Source organism: Oncorhynchus mykiss, chromosome 7, assembly GCF_057628025.1.
Source record: "Oncorhynchus mykiss isolate SJ-2025 chromosome 7, ASM5762802v1, whole genome shotgun sequence".
Classification (NCBI taxonomy): domain Eukaryota; kingdom Metazoa; phylum Chordata; class Actinopteri; order Salmoniformes; family Salmonidae; genus Oncorhynchus; species Oncorhynchus mykiss.
Genome location: NC_143028.1, coordinates 24,413,433 through 24,431,317, shown reverse-complemented (window position 1 = coordinate 24,431,317; position 17,885 = coordinate 24,413,433). Strand labels below are relative to the sequence as shown.

General features: G+C 42.3%; 5 non-coding genes across 5 annotated transcripts; all 5 read left to right on the top strand.

Annotated features, from left to right (window-relative positions):
• Positions 1 to 1,506: 1,506 nt before the first annotated feature.
• Positions 1,507 to 1,579, top strand: trnar-ccu (transfer RNA arginine (anticodon CCU)). The gene has a single exon. It is a non-coding gene; the product is annotated as a tRNA-Arg (tRNA).
• A 1,159-nt stretch (positions 1,580 to 2,738) lies between these two features.
• Positions 2,739 to 2,811, top strand: trnar-ccu (transfer RNA arginine (anticodon CCU)). The gene has a single exon. It is a non-coding gene; the product is annotated as a tRNA-Arg (tRNA).
• A 1,437-nt stretch (positions 2,812 to 4,248) lies between these two features.
• trnar-ccu (transfer RNA arginine (anticodon CCU)) lies at positions 4,249 to 4,321 on the top strand. Its single transcript has one exon. It is a non-coding gene; the product is annotated as a tRNA-Arg (tRNA).
• Positions 4,322 to 8,050: 3,729 nt separating this feature from the next.
• Positions 8,051 to 8,123, top strand: trnar-ccu (transfer RNA arginine (anticodon CCU)). The gene has a single exon. It is a non-coding gene; the product is annotated as a tRNA-Arg (tRNA).
• A 5,372-nt stretch (positions 8,124 to 13,495) lies between these two features.
• On the top strand, positions 13,496 to 13,568 carry trnar-ccu (transfer RNA arginine (anticodon CCU)). The gene has a single exon. It is a non-coding gene; the product is annotated as a tRNA-Arg (tRNA).
• Positions 13,569 to 17,885: the final 4,317 nt, after the last annotated feature.

Genomic DNA, 17,885 nt, shown 5'->3' with positions numbered 1-17,885 from the left:
TCCTAAGCCATGGATTGTGAGGTTTAGTCTTTGCTGAAGTGGCTGAAAGCAGAGTTGTGCAGCGGATGCGTGCTGGGCCCATAACCCAGAGGTTGATGGATCGAAAACATTTTCTGCTAACCAGCTTTTTATAGCATTCAAGTGCAAACAAATATTTTTTTTAAATGCGTAGTTTCATTCCATGTGTAAGTGCCATTATACATTTTTTTTTACCTCTTCCATCAGTTCGTATTGGTCATATTGATTACAAAGATCCCCAGTGGCCTAAGACACTGGCCTCCTAAGCCATGGATTGTGAGGTTTAGTCTTTGCTGAAGTGGCTGAAAGCAGAGTTGTGCAGCGGATGCGTGCTGGGCCCATAACCCAGAGGTTGATGGATCGAAAACATTTTCTGCTAACCAGCTTTTTATAGCATTCAAGTGCAAACAAATATTTTTTTTAAATGCGTAGTTTCATTCCATGTGTAAGTGCCATTATACATTTTTTTTTACCTCTTCCATCAGTTCGTATTGGTCATATTGATTACAAAGATCCCCAGTGGCCTAAGACACTGGCCTCCTAAGCCATGGATTGTGAGGTTTAGTCTTTGCTGAAGTGGCTGAAAGCAGAGTTGTGCAGCGGATGCGTGCTGGGCCCATAACCCAGAGGTTGATGGATCAAAAACATTTTCTGCTAACCAGCTTTTTATAGCATTTAAGTGCGAACAAATATTTTTTTAAAATGCGTAGTTTCATTCCATGTGTAAGTGCCATTATACATTTTTTTTTACCTCTTCCATCAGTTCGTATTGGTCATATTGATTACAAAGATCCCCAGTGGCCTAAGACACTGGCCTCCTAAGCCATGGATTGTGAGGTTTAGTCTTTGCTGAAGTGGCTGAAAGCAGAGTTGTGCAGCGGATGCGTGCTGGGCCCATAACCCAGAGGTTGATGGATCGAAAACATTTTCTGCTAACCAGCTTTTTATAGCATTTAAGTGCGAACAAATATTTTTTAAAAATGCGTAGTTTCATTCCATGTGTAAGTGCCATTATACATTTTTTTTTACCTCTTCCATCAGTTCGTATTGGTCATATTGATTACAAAGATCCCCAGTGGCCTAAGACACTGGCCTCCTAAGCCATGGATTGTGAGGTTTAGTCTTTGCTGAAGTGGCTGAAAGCAGAGTTGTGCAGCGGATGCGTGCTGGGCCCATAACCCAGAGGTTGATGGATCAAAAACATTTTCTGCTAACCAGCTTTTTATAGCATTTAAGTGCGAACAAATATTTTTTTAAAATGCGTAGTTTCATTCCATGTGTAAGTGCCATTATACATTTTTTTTTACCTCTTCCATCAGTTCGTATTGGTCATATTGATTACAAAGATCCCCAGTGGCCTAAGACACTGGCCTCCTAAGCCATGGATTGTGAGGTTTAGTCTTTGCTGAAGTGGCTGAAAGCAGAGTTGTGCAGCGGATGCGTGCTGGGCCCATAACCAGTTCGTACTGGTTGTGAAAGATAGACATTGCCCCAGTGGCCTAATGGATAAGGCACTGGCCTCCTAAGCCAGGAATTGTGGGTTCAAGTCCCATCTGGGGTGGTCGGAAACATTGTGGCCCAGCAGAAGCGTGCTAGGTCCATTACCCAGTGGTCGATGGATCGAAAAAATTTTCTGCTAACCATAGCATTTAAGTGCCAAATTTTTTATTTTTTTAAATGCGTAGTTTCATTCCATGTGTAAGTGCCATTATACATTTTTGTTTACCTCTTCCATCAGTTCGTATTGGTCATATCGATTAGACACTGGCCTCCTAAGCCATGGATTGTGAGGTTTAGTCTTTGCTGAAGTGGCTGAAAGCAGAGTTGTGCAGCGGATGCGTGCTGGGCCCATAACCCAGAGGTTGATGGATCGAAAACATTTTCTGCTAACCAGCTTTTTATAGCATTCAAGTGCAAACAAATATTTTTTTTAAATGCGTAGTTTCATTCCATGTGTAAGTGCCATTATACATTTTTTTTTACCTCTTCCATCAGTTCGTATTGGTCATATTGATTACAAAGATCCCCAGTGGCCTAAGACACTGGCCTCCTAAGCCATGGATTGTGAGGTTTAGTCTTTGCTGAAGTGGCTGAAAGCAGAGTTGTGCAGCGGATGCGTGCTGGGCCCATAACCCAGAGGTTGATGGATCGAAAACATTTTCTGCTAACCAGCTTTTTATAGCATTTAAGTGCGAACAAATATTTTTTAAAAATGCGTAGTTTCATTCCATGTGTAAGTGCCATTATACATTTTTTTTTACCTCTTCCATCAGTTCGTATTGGTCATATTGATTACAAAGATCCCCAGTGGCCTAAGACACTGGCCTCCTAAGCCATGGATTGTGAGGTTTAGTCTTTGCTGAAGTGGCTGAAAGCAGAGTTGTGCAGCGGATGCGTGCTGGGCCCATAACCCAGAGGTTGATGGATCAAAAACATTTTCTGCTAACCAGCTTTTTATAGCATTTAAGTGCGAACAAATATTTTTTTAAAATGCGTAGTTTCATTCCATGTGTAAGTGCCATTATACATTTTTTTTTACCTCTTCCATCAGTTCGTATTGGTCATATTGATTACAAAGATCCCCAGTGGCCTAAGACACTGGCCTCCTAAGCCATGGATTGTGAGGTTTAGTCTTTGCTGAAGTGGCTGAAAGCAGAGTTGTGCAGCGGATGCGTGCTGGGCCCATAACCAGTTCGTACTGGTTGTGAAAGATAGACATTGCCCCAGTGGCCTAATGGATAAGGCACTGGCCTCCTAAGCCAGGAATTGTGGGTTCAAGTCCCATCTGGGGTGGTCGGAAACATTGTGGCCCAGCAGAAGCGTGCTAGGTCCATTACCCAGTGGTCGATGGATCGAAAACATTTTCTGCAAACCATAGCATTTAAGTGCCAAATTTTTTTTTTTTTTAAATGCGTAGTTTCATTCCATGTGTAAGTGCCATTATACATTTTTGTTTACCTCTTCCATCAGTTCGTATTGGTCATATCGATTAGACACTGGCCTCCTAAGCCATGGATTGTGAGGTTTAGTCTTTGCTGAAGTGGCTGAAAGCAGAGTTGTGCAGCGGATGCGTGCTGGGCCCATAACCCAGAGGTTGATGGATCGAAAACATTTTCTGCTAACCAGCTTTTTATAGCATTCAAGTGCAAACAAATATTTTTTTTAAATGCGTAGTTTCATTCCATGTGTAAGTGCCATTATACATTTTTTTTTACCTCTTCCATCAGTTCGTATTGGTCATATTGATTACAAAGATCCCCAGTGGCCTAAGACACTGGCCTCCTAAGCCATGGATTGTGAGGTTTAGTCTTTGCTGAAGTGGCTGAAAGCAGAGTTGTGCAGCGGATGCGTGCTGGGCCCATAACCCAGAGGTTGATGGATCAAAAACATTTTCTGCTAACCAGCTTTTTATAGCATTTAAGTGCGAACAAATATTTTTTTTAAATGCGTAGTTTCATTCCATGTGTAAGTGCCATTATACATTTTTTGTTACCTCTTCCATCAGTTCGTATTGGTCATATTGATTACAAAGATCCCCAGTGGCCTAAGACACTGGCCTCCTAAGCCATGGATTGTGAGGTTTAGTCTTTGCTGAAGTGGCTGAAAGCAGAGTTGTGCAGCGGATGCGTGCTGGGCCCATAACCCAGAGGTTGATGGATCGAAAACATTTTCTGCTAACCAGCTTTTTATAGCATTCAAGTGCAAACAAATGTTTTTTTTAAATGCGTAGTTTCATTCCATGTGTAAGTGCCATTATACATTTTTTTTTACCTCTTCCATCAGTTCGTATTGGTCATATTGATTACAAAGATCCCCAGTGGCCTAAGACACTGGCCTCCTAAGCCATGGATTTTGAGGTTTAGTCTTTGCTGAAGTGGCTGAAAGCAGAGTTGTGCAGCGGATGCGTGCTGGGCCCATAACCCAGAGGTTGATGGATCAAAAACATTTTCTGCTAACCAGCTTTTTATAGCATTTAAGTGCGAACAAATATTTTTTTAAAATGCGTAGTTTCATTCCATGTGTAAGTGCCATTATACATTTTTTTTTACCTCTTCCATCAGTTCGTATTGGTCATATTGATTACAAAGATCCCCAGTGGCCTAAGACACTGGCCTCCTAAGCCATGGATTGTGAGGTTTAGTCTTTGCTGAAGTGGCTGAAAGCAGAGTTGTGCAGCGGATGCGTGCTGGGCCCATAACCAGTTCGTACTGGTTGTGAAAGGTAGACATTGCCCCAGTGGCCTAATGGATAAGGCACTGGCCTCCTAAGCCAGGAATTGTGGGTTCAAGTCCCATCTGGGGTGGTCGGAAACATTGTGGCCCAGCAGAAGCGTGCTAGGTCCATTACCCAGTGGTCGATGGATCGAAAACATTTTCTGCTAACCATAGCATTTAAGTGCCAAATTTTTTTTTTTTTTTAAATGCGTAGTTTCATTCCATGTGTAAGTGCCATTATACATTTTTGTTTACCTCTTCCATCAGTTCGTATTGGTCATATCGATTAGACACTGGCCTCCTAAGCCATGGATTGTGAGGTTTAGTCTTTGCTGAAGTGGCTGAAAGCAGAGTTGTGCAGCGGATGCGTGCTGGGCCCATAACCCAGAGGTTGATGGATCGAAAACATTTTCTGCTAACCAGCTTTTTATAGCATTCAAGTGCAAACAAATGTTTTTTTTAAATGCGTAGTTTCATTCCATGTGTAAGTGCCATTATACATTTTTTTTTACCTCTTCCATCAGTTCGTATTGGTCATATTGATTACAAAGATCCCCAGTGGCCTAAGACACTGGCCTCCTAAGCCATGGATTGTGAGGTTTAGTCTTTGCTGAAGTGGCTGAAAGCAGAGTTGTGCAGCGGATGCGTGCTGGGCCCATAACCCAGAGGTTGATGGATCAAAAACATTTTCTGCTAACCAGCTTTTTATAGCATTTAAGTGCGAACAAATATTTTTTTAAAATGCGTAGTTTCATTCCATGTGTAAGTGCCATTATACATTTTTTTTTACCTCTTCCATCAGTTCGTATTGGTCATATTGATTACAAAGATCCCCAGTGGCCTAAGACACTGGCCTCCTAAGCCATGGATTGTGAGGTTTAGTCTTTGCTGAAGTGGCTGAAAGCAGAGTTGTGCAGCGGATGCGTGCTGGGCCCATAACCAGTTCGTACTGGATGTAAAAGGTAGACATTGCCCCAGTGGCCTAATGGATAAGGCACTGTCCTCCTAAGCCAGGAATTGTGGGTTCAAGTCCCATCTGGGGTGGTCGGAAACATTGTGGCCCAGCAGAAGCGTGCTAGGTCCAGTGGTCGATGGATCGAAAACATTTTCTGCTAACCATAGCATTTAAGTGCCAAAATTTTTTTTTTTTTAAATGCGTAGTTTCATTCCATGTGTAAGTGCCATTATACATTTTTGTTTACCTCTTCCATCAGTTCGTATTGGTCATATTGATTAGACACTGGCCTCCTAAGCCATGGATTGTGAGGTTTAGTCTTTGCTGAAGTGGCTGAAAGCAGAGTTGTGCAGCGGATGCGTGCTGGGCCCATAACCCAGAGGTTGATGGATCGAAAACATTTTCTGCTAACCAGCTTTTTATAGCATTCAAGTGCAAACAAATATTTTTTTTAAATGCGTAGTTTCATTCCATGTGTAAGTGCCATTATACATTTTTTTTTTACCTCTTCCATCAGTTCGTATTGGTCATATTGATTACAAAGATCCCCAGCGGCCTAAGACACTGGCCTCCTAAGCCATGGATTGTGAGGTTTAGTCTTTGCTGAAGTGGCTGAAAGCAGAGTTGTGCAGCGGATGCGTGCTTGGCCCATAACCAGTTCGTACTGGTTGTGAAAGGTAGACATTGCCCCAGTGGCCTAATGGATAAGTCACTGTCTTCCTAAGCCAGGAATTGTGGGTTCAAGTCCCATCTGGGGTGGTCGGAAACATTGTGGCCCAGCAGAAGCGTGCTAGGTCCATTACCCAGTGGTCGATGGATCGAAAACATTTTCTGCTAACCATAGCATTTAAGTGCCCAAAATTATTTTTTTTTAAATGCGTAGTTTCATTCCATGTGTAAGTGCCATTATACATTTTTTTTACCTCTTCCATCAGTTCGTATTGGTCATATCGATTAGACACTGGCCTCCTAAGCCATGGATTGTGAGGTTTAGTCTTTGCTGAAGTGGCTGAAAGCAGAGTTGTGCAGCGGATGCGTGCTGGGCCCATAACCCAGAGGTTGATGGATCGAAAACATTTTCTGCTAACCAGCTTTTTATAGCATTCAAGTGCAAACAAATATTTTTTTTAAATGCGTAGTTCCATTCCATGTGTAAGTGCCATTATACATTTTTTTTTACCTCTTCCATCAGTTCGTATTGGTCATATTGATTACAAAGATCCCCAGTGGCCTAAGACACTGGCCTCCTAAGCCATGGATTGTGAGGTTTAGTCTTTGCTGAAGTGGCTGAAAGCAGAGTTGTGCAGCGGATGCGTGCTGGGCCCATAACCCAGAGGTTGATGGATCAAAAACATTTTCTGCTAACCAGCTTTTTATAGCATTTAAGTGCGAACAAATATTTTTTTAAAATGCGTAGTTTCATTCCATGTGTAAGTGCCATTATACATTTTTTTTTACCTCTTCCATCAGTTCGTATTGGTCATATTGATTACAAAGATCCCCAGTGGCCTAAGACACTGGCCTCCTAAGCCATGGATTGTGAGGTTTAGTCTTTGCTGAAGTGGCTGAAAGCAGAGTTGTGCAGCGGATGCGTGCTTGGCCCATAACCAGTTCGTACTGGTTGTGAAAGGTAGACATTGCCCCAGTGGCCTAATGGATATGTCACTGTCCTCCTAAGCCAGGAATTGTGGGTTCAAGTCCCATCTGGGGTGGTCGGAAACATTGTGGCGCAGCAGAAGCGTGCTAGGTCCAGTGGTCGATGGATCGAAAACATTTTCTGCTAACCATAGCATTTAAGTGCCCCAAATTTTTTTTTTTAAATGCGTAGTTTCATTCCATGTGTAAGTGCCATTATACATTTTTGTTTACCTCTTCCATCAGTTCGTATTGGTCATATCGATTAGACACTGGCCTCCTAAGCCATGGATTGTGAGGTTTAGTCTTTGCTGAAGTGGCTGAAAGCAGAGTTGTGCAGCGGATGCGTGCTGGGCCCATAACCCAGAGGTTGATGGATCGAAAACATTTTCTGCTAACCAGCTTTTTATAGCATTCAAGTGCAAACAAATATTTTTTTTAAATGCATAGTTCCATTCCATGTGTAAGTGCCATTATACATTTTTTTTTACCTCTTCCATCAGTTCGTATTGGTCATATTGATTACAAAGATCCCCAGTGGCCCAAGACACTGGCCTCCTAAGCCATGGATTGTGAGGTTTAGTCTTTGCTGAAGTGGCTGAAAGCAGAGTTGTGCAGCGGATGCGTGCTGGGCCCATAACCCAGAGGTTGATGGATCGAAAACATTTTCTGCTAACCAGCTTTTTATAGCATTCAAGTGCAAACAAATATTTTTTTTAAATGCGTAGTTTCATTCCATGTGTAAGTGCCATTATACATTTTTTTTTACCTCTTCCATCAGTTCGTATTGGTCATATTGATTACAAAGATCCCCAGTGGCCTAAGACACTGGCCTCCTAAGCCATGGATTGTGAGGTTTAGTCTTTGCTGAAGTGGCTGAAAGCAGAGTTGTGCAGCGGATGCGTGCTGGGCCCATAACCCAGAGGTTGATGGATCAAAAACATTTTCTGCTAACCAGCTTTTTATAGCATTTAAGTGCGGACAAATATTTTTTTTAAATGCGTAGTTTCATTCCATGTGTAAGTGCCATTATACATTTTTTTTTACCTCTTCCATCAGTTCGTATTGGTCATATTGATTACAAAGATCCCCAGTGGCCTAAGACACTGGCCTCCTAAGCCATGGATTGTGAGGTTTAGTCTTTGCTGAAGTGGCTGAAAGCAGAGTTGTGCAGCGGATGCGTGCTGGGCCCATAACCAGTTCGTACTGGTTGTGAAAGGTAGACATTGCCCCAGTGGCCTAATGGATAAGGCACTGGCCTCCTAAGCCAGGAATTGTGGGTTCAAGTCCCATCTGGGGTGGTTGGAAACATTGTGGCCCAGCAGAAGCGTGCTAGGTCCATTACCCAGTGGTTGATGGATCGAAAACATTTTCTGCTAACCATAGCATTTAAGTGCCAACATTTTTTTTTTTTTAAATGCGTAGTTTCATTCCATGTGTAAGTGCCATTATACATTTTTGTTTACCTCTTCCATCAGTTCGTATTGGTCATATCGATTAGACACTGGCCTCCTAAGCCATGGATTGTGAGGTTTAGTCTTTGCTGAAGTGGCTGAAAGCAGAGTTGTGCAGCGGATGCGTGCTGGGCCCATAACCCAGAGATGGATCGAAAACATTTTCTGCTAACCAGCTTTTTATAGCATTTAAGTGCAAACAAATATTTTTTTTAAATGCGTAGTTTCATTCCATGTGTAAGTGCCATTATACATTTTTTTTTACCTCTTCCATCAGTTCGTATTGGTCATATTGATTACAAAGATCCCCAGTGGCCTAAGACACTGGCCTCCTAAGCCATGGATTGTGAGGTTTAGTCTTTGCTGAAGTGGCTGAAAGCAGAGTTGTGCAGCGGATGCGTGCTGGGCCCATAACCCAGAGGTTGATGGATCAAAAACATTTTCTGCTAACCAGCTTTTTATAGCATTTAAGTGCGAACAAATATTTTTTTAAAATGCGTAGTTTCATTCCATGTGTAAGTGCCATTATACATTTTTTTTTACCTCTTCCATCAGTTCGTATTGGTCATATTGATTACAAAGATCCCCAGTGGCCTAAGACACTGGCCTCCTAAGCCATGGATTGTGAGGTTTAGTCTTTGCTGAAGTGGCTGAAAGCAGAGTTGTGCAGCGGATGCGTGCTTGGCCCATAACCAGTTCGTACTGGTTGTGAAAGGTAGACATTGCCCCAGTGGCCTAATGGATAAGTCACTGTCCTCCTAAGCCAGGAATTGTGGGTTCAAGTCCCATCTGGGGTGGTCGGAAACATTGTGGCGCAGCAGAAGCGTGCTAGGTCCAGTGGTCGATGGATCGAAAACATTTTCTGCTAACCATAGCATTTAAGTGCCCCAAATTTTTTTTTTTTAAATGCGTAGTTTCATTCCATGTGTAAGTGCCATTATACATTTTTGTTTACCTCTTCCATCAGTTCGTATTGGTCATATCGATTAGACACTGGCCTCCTAAGCCATGGATTGTGAGGTTTAGTCTTTGCTGAAGTGGCTGAAAGCAGAGTTGTGCAGCGGATGCGTGCTGGGCCCATAACCCAGAGGTTGATGGATCGAAAACATTTTCTGCTAACCAGCTTTTTATAGCATTCAAGTGCAAACAAATATTTTTTTTAAATGCATAGTTCCATTCCATGTGTAAGTGCCATTATACATTTTTTTTTACCTCTTCCATCAGTTCGTATTGGTCATATTGATTACAAAGATCCCCAGTGGCCTAAGACACTGGCCTCCTAAGCCATGGATTGTGAGGTTTAGTCTTTGCTGAAGTGGCTGAAAGCAGAGTTGTGCAGCGGATGCGTGCTGGGCCCATAACCCAGAGGTTGATGGATCGAAAACATTTTCTGCTAACCAGCTTTTTATAGCATTCAAGTGCAAACAAATATTTTTTTTAAATGCGTAGTTTCATTCCATGTGTAAGTGCCATTATACATTTTTGTTTACCTCTTCCATCAGTTCGTATTGGTCATATCGATTAGACACTGGCCTCCTAAGCCATGGATTGTGAGGTTTAGTCTTTGCTGAAGTGGCTGAAAGCAGAGTTGTGCAGCGGATGCGTGCTGGGCCCATAACCCAGAGGTTGATGGATCGAAAACATTTTCTGCTAACCAGCTTTTTATAGCATTCAAGTGCAAACAAATATTTTTTTTAAATGCGTAGTTTCATTCCATGTGTAAGTGCCATTATACATTTTTTTTTTACCTCTTCCATCAGTTCGTATTGGTCATATTGATTACAAAGATCCCCAGCGGCCTAAGACACTGGCCTCCTAAGCCATGGATTGTGAGGTTTAGTCTTTGCTGAAGTGGCTGAAAGCAGAGTTGTGCAGCGGATGCGTGCTTGGCCCATAACCAGTTCGTACTGGTTGTGAAAGGTAGACATTGCCCCAGTGGCCTAATGGATAAGTCACTGTCCTCCTAAGCCAGGAATTGTGGGTTCAAGTCCCATCTGGGGTGGTCGGAAACATTGTGGCCCAGCAGAAGCGTGCTAGGTCCATTACCCAGTGGTCGATGGATCGAAAACATTTTCTGCTAACCATAGCATTTAAGTGCCCAAAATTTTTTTTTTTTAAATGCGTAGTTTCATTCCATGTGTAAGTGCCATTATACATTTTTTTTACCTCTTCCATCAGTTCGTATTGGTCATATCGATTACAAAGATCCCCAGTGGCCTAAGACACTGGCCTCCTAAGCCATGGATTGTGAGGTTTAGTCTTTGCTGAAGTGGCTGAAAGCAGAGTTGTGCAGCGGATGCGTGCTGGGCCCATAACCCAGAGGTTGATGGATCAAAAACATTTTCTGCTAACCAGCTTTTTATAGCATTTAAGTGCGAACAAATATTTTTTTAAAATGCGTAGTTTCATTCCATGTGTAAGTGCCATTATACATTTTTTTTTACCTCTTCCATCAGTTCGTATTGGTCATATTGATTACAAAGATCCCCAGTGGCCTAAGACACTGGCCTCCTAAGCCATGGATTGTGAGGTTTAGTCTTTGCTGAAGTGGCTGAAAGCAGAGTTGTGCAGCGGATGCGTGCTTGGCCCATAACCAGTTCGTACTGGTTGTGAAAGGTAGACATTGCCCCAGTGGCCTAATGGATATGTCACTGTCCTCCTAAGCCAAGAATTGTGGGTTCAAGTCCCATCTGGGGTGGTCGGAAACATTGTGGCGCAGCAGAAGCGTGCTAGGTCCAGTGGTCGATGGATCGAAAACATTTTCTGCTAACCATAGCATTTAAGTGCCCCAAATTTTTTTTTTTAAAATGCGTAGTTTCATTCCATGTGTAAGTGCCATTATACATTTTTGTTTACCTCTTCCATCAGTTCGTATTGGTCATATCGATTAGACACTGGCCTCCTAAGCCATGGATTGTGAGGTTTAGTCTTTGCTGAAGTGGCTGAAAGCAGAGTTGTGCAGCGGATGCGTGCTGGGCCCATAACCCAGAGGTTGATGGATCGAAAACATTTTCTGCTAACCAGCTTTTTATAGCATTCAAGTGCAAACAAATATTTTTTTTAAATGCATAGTTCCATTCCATGTGTAAGTGCCATTATACATTTTTTTTTACCTCTTCCATCAGTTCGTATTGGTCATATTGATTACAAAGATCCCCAGTGGCCTAAGACACTGGCCTCCTAAGCCATGGATTGTGAGGTTTAATCTTTGCTGAAGTGGCTGAAAGCAGAGTTGTGCAGCGGATGCGTGCTGGGCCCATAACCCAGAGGTTGATGGATCGAAAACATTTTCTGCTAACCAGCTTTTTATAGCATTCAAGTGCAAACAAATATTTTTTTTAAATGCGTAGTTTCATTCCATGTGTAAGTGCCATTATACATTTTTTTTTACCTCTTCCATCAGTTCGTATTGGTCATATTGATTACAAAGATCCCCAGTGGCCTAAGACACTGGCCTCCTAAGCCATGGATTGTGAGGTTTAGTCTTTGCTGAAGTGGCTGAAAGCAGAGTTGTGCAGCGGATGCGTGCTGGGCCCATAACCCAGAGGTTGATGGATCGAAAACATTTTCTGCTAACCAGCTTTTTATAGCATTCAAGTGCAAACAAATATTTTTTTTAAATGCATAGTTCCATTCCATGTGTAAGTGCCATTATACATTTTTTTTTACCTCTTCCATCAGTTCGTATTGGTCATATTGATTACAAAGATCCCCAGTGGCCTAAGACACTGGCCTCCTAAGCCATGGATTGTGAGGTTTAGTCTTTGCTGAAGTGGCTGAAAGCAGAGTTGTGCAGCGGATGCGTGCTGGGCCCATAACCCAGAGGTTGATGGATCGAAAACATTTTCTGCTAACCAGCTTTTTATAGCATTCAAGTGCAAACAAATATTTTTTTTAAATGCGTAGTTTCATTCCATGTGTAAGTGCCATTATACATTTTTGTTTACCTCTTCCATCAGTTCGTATTGGTCATATCGATTAGACACTGGCCTCCTAAGCCATGGATTGTGAGGTTTAGTCTTTGCTGAAGTGGCTGAAAGCAGAGTTGTGCAGCGGATGCGTGCTGGGCCCATAACCCAGAGGTTGATGGATCGAAAACATTTTCTGCTAACCAGCTTTTTATAGCATTCAAGTGCAAACAAATATTTTTTTTAAATGCGTAGTTTCATTCCATGTGTAAGTGCCATTATACATTTTTTTTTACCTCTTCCATCAGTTCGTATTGGTCATATTGATTACAAAGATCCCCAGTGGCCTAAGACACTGGCCTCCTAAGCCATGGATTGTGAGGTTTAGTCTTTGCTGAAGTGGCTGAAAGCAGAGTTGTGCAGCGGATGCGTGCTGGGCCCATAACCCAGAGGTTGATGGATCAAAAACATTTTCTGCTAACCAGCTTTTTATAGCATTTAAGTGCGAACAAATATTTTTTTTAAATGCGTAGTTTCATTCCATGTGTAAGTGCCATTATACATTTTTTTTTACCTCTTCCATCAGTTCGTATTGGTCATATTGATTACAAAGATCCCCAGTGGCCTAAGACACTGGCCTCCTAAGCCATGGATTGTGAGGTTTAGTCTTTGCTGAAGTGGCTGAAAGCAGAGTTGTGCAGCGGATGCGTGCTGGGCCCATAACCCAGAGGTTGATGGATCGAAAACATTTTCTGCTAACCAGCTTTTTATAGCATTCAAGTGCAAACAAATATTTTTTTTAAATGCGTAGTTTCATTCCATGTGTAAGTGCCATTATACATTTTTTTTTACCTCTTCCATCAGTTCGTATTGGTCATATTGATTACAAAGATCCCCAGTGGCCTAAGACACTGGCCTCCTAAGCCATGGATTGTGAGGTTTAGTCTTTGCTGAAGTGGCTGAAAGCAGAGTTGTGCAGCGGATGCGTGCTGGGCCCATAACCCAGAGGTTGATGGATCAAAAACATTTTCTGCTAACCAGCTTTTTATAGCATTTAAGTGCGAACAAATATTTTTTTTAAATGCGTAGTTTCATTCCATGTGTAAGTGCCATTATACATTTTTTTTTACCTCTTCCATCAGTTCGTATTGGTCATATTGATTACAAAGATCCCCAGTGGCCTAAGACACTGGCCTCCTAAGCCATGGATTGTGAGGTTTAGTCTTTGCTGAAGTGGCTGAAAGCAGAGTTGTGCAGCGGATGCGTGCTGGGCCCATAACCAGTTCGTACTGGTTGTGAAAGGTAGACATTGCCCCAGTGGCCTAATGGATAAGGCACTGGCCTCCTAAGCCAGGAATTGTGGGTTCAAGTCCCATCTGGGGTGGTCGGAAACATTGTGGCCCAGCAGAAGCGTGCTAGGTCCAGTGGTCGATGGATCGAAAACATTTTCTGCTAACCATAGCATTTAAGTGCCAAAAAATTTTTTTTTTTAAATGCGTAGTTTCATTCCATGTGTAAGTGCCATTATACATTTTTGTTTACCTCTTCCATCAGTTCGTATTGGTCATATTGATTAGACACTGGCCTCCTAAGCCATGGATTGTGAGGTTTAGTCTTTGCTGAAGTGGCTGAAAGCAGAGTTGTGCAGCGGATGCGTGCTGGGCCCATAACCCAGAGGTTGATGGATCGAAAACATTTTCTGCTAACCAGCTTTTTATAGCATTCAAGTGCAAACAAATATTTTTTTTAAATGCGTAGTTTCATTCCATGTGTAAGTGCCATTATACATTTTTTTTTTACCTCTTCCATCAGTTCGTATTGGTCATATTGATTACAAAGATCCCCAGCGGCCTAAGACACTGGCCTCCTAAGCCATGGATTGTGAGGTTTAGTCTTTGCTGAAGTGGCTGAAAGCAGAGTTGTGCAGCGGATGCGTGCTTGGCCCATAACCAGTTCGTACTGGTTATGAAAGGTAGACATTGCCCCAGTGGCCTAATGGATAAGTCACTGTCCTCCTAAGCCAGGAATTGTGGGTTCAAGTCCCATCTGGGGTGGTCGGAAACATTGTGGCCCAGCAGAAGCGTGCTAGGTCCATTACCCAGTGGTCGATGGATCGAAAACATTTTCTGCTAACCATAGCATTTAAGTGCCCAAAATTATTTTTTTTTAAATGCGTAGTTTCATTCCATGTGTAAGTGCCATTATACATTTTTTTTACCTCTTCCATCAGTTCGTATTGGTCATATCGATTAGACACTGGCCTCCTAAGCCATGGATTGTGAGGTTTAGTCTTTGCTGAAGTGGCTGAAAGCAGAGTTGTGCAGCGGATGCGTGCTGGGCCCATAACCCAGAGGTTGATGGATCGAAAACATTTTCTGCTAACCAGCTTTTTATAGCATTCAAGTGCAAACAAATATTTTTTTTAAATGCGTAGTTCCATTCCATGTGTAAGTGCCATTATACATTTTTTTTTACCTCTTCCATCAGTTCGTATTGGTCATATTGATTACAAAGATCCCCAGTGGCCTAAGACACTGGCCTCCTAAGCCATGGATTGTGAGGTTTAGTCTTTGCTGAAGTGGCTGAAAGCAGAGTTGTGCAGCGGATGCGTGCTGGGCCCATAACCCAGAGGTTGATGGATCAAAAACATTTTCTGCTAACCAGCTTTTTATAGCATTTAAGTGCGAACAAATATTTTTTTAAAATGCGTAGTTTCATTCCATGTGTAAGTGCCATTATACATTTTTTTTTACCTCTTCCATCAGTTCGTATTGGTCATATCGATTAGACACTGGCCTCCTAAGCCATGGATTGTGAGGTTTAGTCTTTGCTGAAGTGGCTGAAAGCAGAGTTGTGCAGCGGATGCGTGCTGGGCCCATAACCCAGAGGTTGATGGATCGAAAACATTTTCTGCTAACCAGCTTTTTATAGCATTCAAGTGCAAACAAATATTTTTTTTAAATGCGTAGTTTCATTCCATGTGTAAGTGCCATTATACATTTTTTTTTACCTCTTCCATCAGTTCGTATTGGTCATATTGATTACAAAGATCCCCAGTGGCCTAAGACACTGGCCTCCTAAGCCATGGATTGTGAGGTTTAGTCTTTGCTGAAGTGGCTGAAAGCAGAGTTGTGCAGCGGATGCGTGCTGGGCCCATAACCCAGAGGTTGATGGATCAAAAACATTTTCTGCTAACCAGCTTTTTATAGCATTTAAGTGCGAACAAATATTTTTTTTAAATGCGTAGTTTCATTCCATGTGTAAGTGCCATTATACATTTTTTTTTACCTCTTCCATCAGTTCGTATTGGTCATATTGATTACAAAGATCCCCAGTGGCCTAAGACACTGGCCTCCTAAGCCATGGATTGTGAGGTTTAGTCTTTGCTGAAGTGGCTGAAAGCAGAGTTGTGCAGCGGATGCGTGCTGGGCCCATAACCCAGAGGTTGATGGATCGAAAACATTTTCTGCTAACCAGCTTTTTATAGCATTCAAGTGCAAACAAATATTTTTTTTAAATGCGTAGTTTCATTCCATGTGTAAGTGCCATTATACATTTTTTTTTACCTCTTCCATCAGTTCGTATTGGTCATATTGATTACAAAGATCCCCAGTGGCCTAAGACACTGGCCTCCTAAGCCATGGATTGTGAGGTTTAGTCTTTGCTGAAGTGGCTGAAAGCAGAGTTGTGCAGCGGATGCGTGCTGGGCCCATAACCCAGAGGTTGATGGATCAAAAACATTTTCTGCTAACCAGCTTTTTATAGCATTTAAGTGCGGACAAATATTTTTTTTAAATGCGTAGTTTCATTCCATGTGTAAGTGCCATTATACATTTTTTTTTACCTCTTCCATCAGTTCGTATTGGTCATATTGATTACAAAGATCCCCAGTGGCCTAAGACACTGGCCTCCTAAGCCATGGATTGTGAGGTTTAGTCTTTGCTGAAGTGGCTGAAAGCAGAGTTGTGCAGCGGATGCGTGCTGGGCCCATAACCAGTTCGTACTGGTTGTGAAAGGTAGACATTGCCCCAGTGGCCTAATGGATAAGGCACTGTCCTCCTAAGCCAGGAATTGTGGGTTCAAGTCCCATCTGGGGTGGTTGGAAACATTGTGGCCCAGCAGAAGCGTGCTAGGTCCATTACCCAGTGGTCGATGGATCGAAAACATTTTCTGCTAACCATAGCATTTAAGTGCCAAAATTTGTTTTTTTTTAAATGCGTAGTTTCATTCCATGTGTAAGTGCCATTATACATTTTTGTTTACCTCTTCCATCAGTTCGTATTGGTCATATCGATTAGACACTGGCCTCCTAAGCCATGGATTGTGAGGTTTAGTCTTTGCTGAAGTGGCTGAAAGCAGAGTTGTGCAGCGGATGCGTGCTGGGCCCATAACCCAGAGGTTGATGGATCGAAAACATTTTCTGCTAACCAGCTTTTTATAGCATTCAAGTGCAAACAAATATTTTTTTTAAATGCGTAGTTTCATTCCATGTGTAAGTGCCATTATACATTTTTTTTTACCTCTTCCATCAGTTCGTATTGGTCATATTGATTACAAAGATCCCCAGTGGCCTAAGACACTGGCCTCCTAAGCCATGGATTGTGAGGTTTAGTCTTTGCTGAAGTGGCTGAAAGCAGAGTTGTGCAGCGGATGCGTGCTGGGCCCATAACCCAGAGGTTGATGGATCGAAAACATTTTCTGCTAACCAGCTTTTTATAGCATTCAAGTGCAAACAAATATTTTTTTTAAATGCGTAGTTTCATTCCATGTGTAAGTGCCATTATACATTTTTTTTTACCTCTTCCATCAGTTCGTATTGGTCATATTGATTACAAAGATCCCCAGTGGCCTAAGACACTGGCCTCCTAAGCCATGGATTGTGAGGTTTAGTCTTTGCTGAAGTGGCTGAAAGCAGAGTTGTGCAGCGGATGCGTGCTGGGCCCATAACCAGTTCGTACTGGTTGTGAAAGGTAGACATTGCCCCAGTGGCCTAATGGATAAGGCACTGTCCTCCTAAGCCAGGAATTGTGGGTTCAAGTACCATCTGGGGTGGTTGGAAACATTGTGGCCCAGCAGAAGCGTGCTAGGTCCATTACCCAGTGGTCGATGGATCGAAAATATTTTCTGCTAACCATAGCATTTAAGTGCCAAAATTTGTTTTTTTTTAAATGCGTAGTTTCATTCCATGTGTAAGTGCCATTATACATTTTTGTTTACCTCTTCCATCAGTTCGTATTGGTCATATCGATTAGACACTGGCCTCCTAAGCCATGGATTGTGAGGTTTAGTCTTTGCTGAAGTGGCTGAAAGCAGAGTTGTGCAGCGGATGCGTGCTGGGCCCATAACCCAGAGGTTGATGGATCGAAAACATTTTCTGCTAACCAGCTTTTTATAGCATTCAAGTGCAAACAAATATTTTTTTTAAATGCGTAGTTTCATTCCATGTGTAAGTGCCATTATACATTTTTTTTTACCTCTTCCATCAGTTCGTATTGGTCATATTGATTACAAAGATCCCCAGTGGCCTAAGACACTGGCCTCCTAAGCCATGGATTGTGAGGTTTAGTCTTTGCTGAAGTGGCTGAAAGCAGAGTTGTGCAGCGGATGCGTGCTGGGCCCATAACCCAGAGGTTGATGGATCGAAAACATTTTCTGCTAACCAGCTTTTTATAGCATTCAAGTGCAAACAAATATTTTTTTT